The sequence below is a fragment of the Frankliniella occidentalis genome, unplaced genomic scaffold (genome assembly GCF_000697945.3).
Source record: "Frankliniella occidentalis isolate FOCC.00 unplaced genomic scaffold, Focc_3.1 Scaffold141, whole genome shotgun sequence".
In the NCBI taxonomy this organism is placed as follows: Eukaryota; Metazoa; Arthropoda; class Insecta; order Thysanoptera; family Thripidae; genus Frankliniella; species Frankliniella occidentalis.
The window spans coordinates 468,042-474,303 of NW_026267268.1; the positions used below are offsets into that span (position 1 = coordinate 468,042).

At 50.1% G+C, this 6,262-nt stretch overlaps 1 protein-coding gene across 1 annotated transcript in view; it reads right to left on the reverse strand.

Moving 5' to 3' along the window:
* LOC113211841 (RYamide receptor-like) overlaps nucleotides 1-6,168 on the reverse strand; it is a gene marked incomplete at its 3' end in the record, with an annotated part of 99,407 nt that extends 93,239 nt beyond the window's left edge. Inside the window, exon 1 of the mRNA XM_052270848.1 lies at nucleotides 5,726-6,168. The remainder of the gene's footprint in view (nucleotides 1-5,725) is intronic.
* Nucleotides 6,169-6,262: the final 94 nt, after the last annotated feature.

Sequence of the window (6,262 nt, forward strand, 5' to 3'; positions counted from 1 at the left end):
CGGCGCACTCTCACACGCGCCCCAGGCGGGCGCGGCGGAGCGCGGCCCGGAGGAGGTGGGGGAGCGCAGAGGTTTGAGCGCGAAATAACCCTCGTGGCAGCGCTTGGAAATAATGAATTCATTAATCCCAACCCCTCTGCCGTCTCACTCCGCGCGCGGCCGGCCAGCCCCCGACAGCGGAGGGGTGTAGGGGGGGGGGGGGCTTGCGTTTATTGTTTGCCTGCTATTATCAAAGCAGTCAGTACCACAGAGGCGAGCAAGAAGTAAGGGGGCTGCTCATCGAAGTGTTGAACTGATTTGTGCAGTTGCCTTGAATGCCGTGTTGTTCCCGCCCCTCTTGTAGGTTTCGCTTTCCCTCTAGGTACCCATAGCGCAAAGCTGAAAGCAGCGCCGTTCCTTTGAGAACGTTTGATGTCCTCCCTCAGCAAACACGCTCTCCGCAGCTCATTTGTTCGCCTATCCACACGGAACGTTGTTCCTACGAGATGCGCAATGTGAGGCTGCCGACGGCGCTATTCGACCAGATTGTGTAGAGAACCCCGGCGCAACCCCCGGGCAGTGCAGACTCGATACGATACGCTCCGTCCCACACGCCGTGCCGCCGTCCCCAGCCGCCCCCTCCGGTGCGCCGCGCCCGCCCCCGGCCCGCCCCCCGCCCGGGTCGCGCCCCCCTGCGCTCCGCACCGCCCGACTCGCGCGCTCTTCTTGCGCTCCGTGGAGACTCGTAAGGACGGGATGAGCAAGCCGTTATGTATCTCGAGGAGGAGTGGGCGGTATGGTTGGGGCGCGGCGTCGAGGAGCGTCGCGGGATTATTCCCGCTGCATTCCTTCTCTGCATTTTAAAAAGCCCGCCCCCGCTGTTTGCACCGGGAGAGGAGAGGAGCAGGGCGGCGGCAGACACTCTTTCCAACAATCGAGCTTAAGGGTGGAGGTGGAGTGGCAGTGGTAAAGAAGTTGGAGGCGTTGAACAGACTCAGCCACGTCAAATAGACGCGGTGCCGTTTGACTCTAGTTTTACCAATAGATTTGCGCAATTTTCGACAGCTCGAACAAAATCATCAATGACAAAAAGGTCATTTTGATTTTTGGTTTATTTTTGATTTTCATTAAACTTTTATAACCATGACAGTTGGGATCTCATTAAGGAAAAACTGCCTATTAAGTAACATAATGACACCAACTGCACCCTAAAACCGCGTTTTTTTTGTTTTTTTTTGCTTCTCAAAACCTAGTTTTGAACTTATTTTTTAGTGTCAAAATTAGCCATTGATGATTTGTTTACCAGACTGAGCCCTGGGCTACTCAAACTAGTTGCGACTATTTTTAACCGGTGTCAGCGGGGTCAGCACCCTCCTACCCTCGCGTCGGCAGCCGTCCGGCTCAGCCCTAAGGCATTATTGATGACGAGAGAATTAACCAAGTCGAGCTGCGCCGTTTCAACTTCATCAGGGACTGTTTACGACCCCAAGCAAATTGACAACATCAACGCGCCGAGCACGGCTCAGTTTCTCGCGGCGGCGTTGTGTCAAGTCGGAGTATCACTCTCGCAAAGTGCCCGGATGACAAATTTGTAAAGCAAACTTCTAGATTTCTGTTGGATTTGGTAGTTTTCTTTTTCTTCTTCTTTTTAGTCCACCTCGTGTGTTTGCGATCAAGAAATATAGACTGATACAGAACGACGTTTTTCCTTCACCACTACGTTCTCTACTGCCATTAAATCTCGTCGCGGTCCCTTCCGAACTCGCCCGCAGACAGTTCTGGCTGGCCACGTGCTGGCCTGGCAGGCCCTGGCGCCTCGCCGCCACCGCCGCCACGCGCTCAAGAACCCTTCTCAAAAATAGATGGCATTTCTCATCAAACCGATTTGCCGGAATTAAATTTGACCGAGGCCGTGACAAACAAGCTTGCGGATGTTTTGTAAACAGGAGAGGCACATCTGAAGGCACGACTGAAAGCGGCGGAAAGCATCGGGATGCCACCGGAATGGGACATACATCTCCCGACGACCCGCGCCCGTGTCCTAAAGCTTAACCTTGACCGCGAGACGCGACCAGGGCCTCTCTCTCTCTCTCTCTCTCCCTCTCTCCCTCTCAGGTCCGGCCCGAGAGTCCCATTACGATATTGCAGCACTTTGACCGGTTGAGCATCAACATAATCCTCTCTCTGTGCTTAATACTACAGTCTTCACTGCATCTCGACGCAGCTGGATATGGATATGTCAATGTCAATTCTAATCTATTTCAGTAGAGTTTCTTTGAGACGGAAAAGCCATTGAGTGTTCTATCGTCGAGAGTTGGGAATGATGTACGTGTATTCTGATCGCGATCGCGGGAAAATTTCCGTCGTGTGACGCCCGAGTGCACGGCGAACGAGCAGAAGGCGATTGAGCGAACCATTATCAACCAGTGCTCTTTAGTAGTGTCACGAACTGTATAGTAGTGTTGCAGCGCTGGACAATAAGCCGAATAACTCGCATCTAGACAGAAGCCTTCCCCCCCGCACGAGTAACAGATGATGGGGCTCTCTCTACCACGCTTACGGACAGCATTTCACGCATTTCATCTTCATCCCCTTTCACCGGTACGGCGCATCTGTTGTGGCCTTTAGGGGGGGGGGGGGTTGCGGACGGAGGGGAGCGATATTGGCGGTGTGGTGAGCAGTGGTGAGCCTTTGGGGATAGGGAGAGGGAGTGGGGGTTGTCCGGGTTGTCGGAGAGGGGGTGGCATCCGTGATTCATACGAGCGGTGACAGTGACCAATCCGAGCTCGTGGCCCTGTGCGGTGCTGGCCGTGCCGCGCCGTGTTCATCCTCTGCAGCCCTTGTTCTCTCCCCGCAGCGGCGGCGGCGCGACGAGGACTTAGCCGTAAAGCTGTCTCCCGCAGAAGGGAAGGCGTTTTGGTCGGTTTACAAGGGCCTTGATTTTTTTCCCTCCTATCGTCCGCCGCGAACTTATTACAAAACAACTCAAGGTTCTGGCCCATCGCCAGCCAGCGGAAGAAAGGTTCGTTCCGCAACTGCGAGGTCTCAGGAGAGCGAGACCAGTACAGGGAATGCTCTCATGCTCTCCTGTGAGCAGGGCTTTCCCGAACTCCCTCCTCCCTCCGTATTGGTCATATTTGCGAGTCATCGTGTCGCCCCAGAGATGAGAGCCCAGACGCCCGTGTAAGCCGCTGCTCGTTATAATGCGCTGGGTGGGCCGCAGGCTCCACACAGCTGCTTGGCGGGCTGGCCTACCCTTAGCGATGCAGGCGCCATAATTCTTGTCGTTGCAGGAGTCCGTGATGGGGTCTGTTGTGAAGTTAGTGCGTGCATAGGGTGTCGTACTAATGAGTATCACACTGTACACCGATGAATAAAGTGTGCAACTGACGTGCACATGCAAGTGCTGAACACCACGTTACTCTAGTTAAAAACTCCAGTTCACGGAAAAAATGAATTGGTCGTCAGAACTAAATATTAGTTAATTTCGGGACAATCGTTCGAAAAATTGTTGACGTATTTAATAATTTGTTGTCAGAACAAAGATTAAGTTGCCAGAGCAAGCTGTTCGGTGCTTGATCTAACGCATTCGTTCTAAAAGCAAAACCACGAATTGGCTTGAGCAGCTACGTGCTTTTTCTAACCATTTCTTGGATCTGACAACTTAATATCCGTTACCACAGCTAATATTTATCGATCGTCCCGTAATTAACTAATAATTAGTTCTAATGACGAATTCTTTTGTTTTCGTATTTTCACTTGTAAATGTAAAAGGACAGAAAATAACATATCTCACGCAACCCTTTTCAGGGAACGCCCTTATGAACTGGAGGAATGAGGTAGGGGTATGACCAGAATGGACAAACATCGGTGGACATTACCACGGATTGGCGAGGGTTGGCATGGTGCCATGTGCATAGAGTGCACTTCTATAAATCTGCCATCATCTTTTCATCGACTATTAGCTCAGAATGTTTTTTCTTTCATAAGAGGAAGCCACGCCTGTGTATACACTGTTAAGGTACACTTACTTGCACTGCCCGAACTGTTCTAGGGGTTGCCGCTTTCACAAAGAAAGTTGGCATCATGTACGTTAAGTGAGTGTCCGATACGGTTTACACTTCTAAGCTAGTGTGCAACTAGTTAAACACTTCCAACACAGTTGCTGTGCACTTGCATGAGTTTAACAAGATATTTTTGCACTTGTGAACAATTTATTGTTTTTAACATGTGCACAAATAACTTATTCAACACCTGGAAGACTGTTCAAACTGTTAAACGCCGGTTTGGTTACGGTCAAAAAGATGAACGGATCAATTTCCTACATTGAAAAATCGTCTCTGAGTAAGAGAGACATCTCTGCTAGCGTTGCCTGTCCGCCCTTACTTATACAAAACAAATAATATTTCATATCATCTGCGAGATAATGGATATTATATCAGCCATTTAGGCGAGCTGTTGAGTTGGAACACACATCCTGACCTTGAGAAAGTTGACTTCTCCTCCTGAACCGGTATTTTTCTCGTTCCTCCTTTTTTTGTCGAGTGTATCGACGAGGAGGCTTTCTGATTAAAACTCGCCGTTCTGGAGTCTATCAATAAGAGACACCTCCTGATTACATGTATTTCGTTTCGGAACGCGTACAGTGAAATTCTATCTGATTTGCATTCCAGATTTGAAGTTTGTAACGACCCTCCGCCACTGGTGTGGTACAGCTAAACTGAAGAATCTTGACAAAGTCTTCATGATTTGCAAATCGAAATGTAATAAGAAGTCGACTGTTGAGAGTATATAAATACTGAGTTCTACAGTCTAAACTTTCAACTTGCAACTCACAAAGGTTCAGCAAAGACGACCATACTGCTTCATCCATTGTCAAACATTGATTCAAAGTGACCCTGAAACCCTGATTAATAATTATTCCGGTACGTTTCCCTTTTGAAGAAGATTTGCAGAATGAAGCGCGAGTATACGTGCCGTTCGGTCACCGTCTCTTCGCTCGCCGGGTCGCGTAATTGATCTCGGATTTGCATTTCGCTGTGATTGGCGGCACGTTTTGGTACTTTCGACGGAGCCGGCTAACACACGGTTTTTTATACCCTGCATCTATTATTATTGTATTTCAGCATGATTTTAAACAATAAAGCAAACTTTTAGTGGGTCGGTCTTCTACTGATGCATTGACTTTTTCGTCCTCTGAAGCCTCTTTTGTGAAGTCACGTCTTTGCGGCACCGCCTGCACGCGTACACACACGGTCGAGTTGAACGCACCCGAAATTCCATAAATTTCAGCGGCACGTTTGTGTGGGCGCGCACCGCACGGCTTGTCCCGGTGTGTCCCCGCCCGCCGCCGGTGCACAGTCGCATTACCCGACCGCACCGCCGCGGCAGGCGTGGGAGGCGTGCATAGGTCAGCACTGCCGGGAAAACGCGGAGCAGAATGTATACACCTCTATTTCCCTCGCTCTTTTGTTTTTATGGCCTTGTTGTCAGTTGGGCAGGTAGTTTCCTAATGACCGAATTTTCCAAAGGAACGCTCAATTTTGTTGTGAGTGGTGTTTTTTTTTTCGATCGTTTCAGTTTTCCCACCCAGATTGGAATGTTCGGGTCTCTATCAATTTTTTTTTGACGTAGAACGTTATAACAATGAGTAAGGACGGGCTGATTGATGCCATTACCAATTCATTTTTAAAAAATGCGGTCAACCCCTATCCCCTACACACGTCGATTCCAAATATCTACTTACAGTGGAAGTTTGCTGGTCCGAACTGACACACGCCTTTTTTCTTCAAATTAAACACTGCACTGACACCGATCACTGGGCCACAATTCACTGAAACACTGCACTTTTTCTCAAATATTTAACAATATTCCAAATTCGTGGTGTATTTCAAAACTGTTTATTTTCTTCTGTTTGTTTTTCTTTTTGTTGTATTTTTTTTTCGGGAAAATACTAAAGCACTGCAACACTGTCACGCCACACTGGGGGATTTTCTCAGGGTTGATGGTACTGCTGCACTAACACTCGATGTGTGCACGCCGAACCACTACCGCGCGTCTGGTTCGTGCGTGCGCGCGTGCGTGCGTGCGCGTGCCGCGTCGTGCCGAGCCACCGCGACGCCTGCGACCGACGCCCGCCCGCCGAGTGTAGTATGTGTGTTTTCTGGTCCGCTGTCAGGCAGCGTTTGGTCGGCCGGTCCGACGGCGGCGGCGCGAGGCGCGAGCGCGAAGACCGAGTGTTGCCTCCCCCCTCCCGTCCACCCTCGCCCCCTTTCCCCGCCTC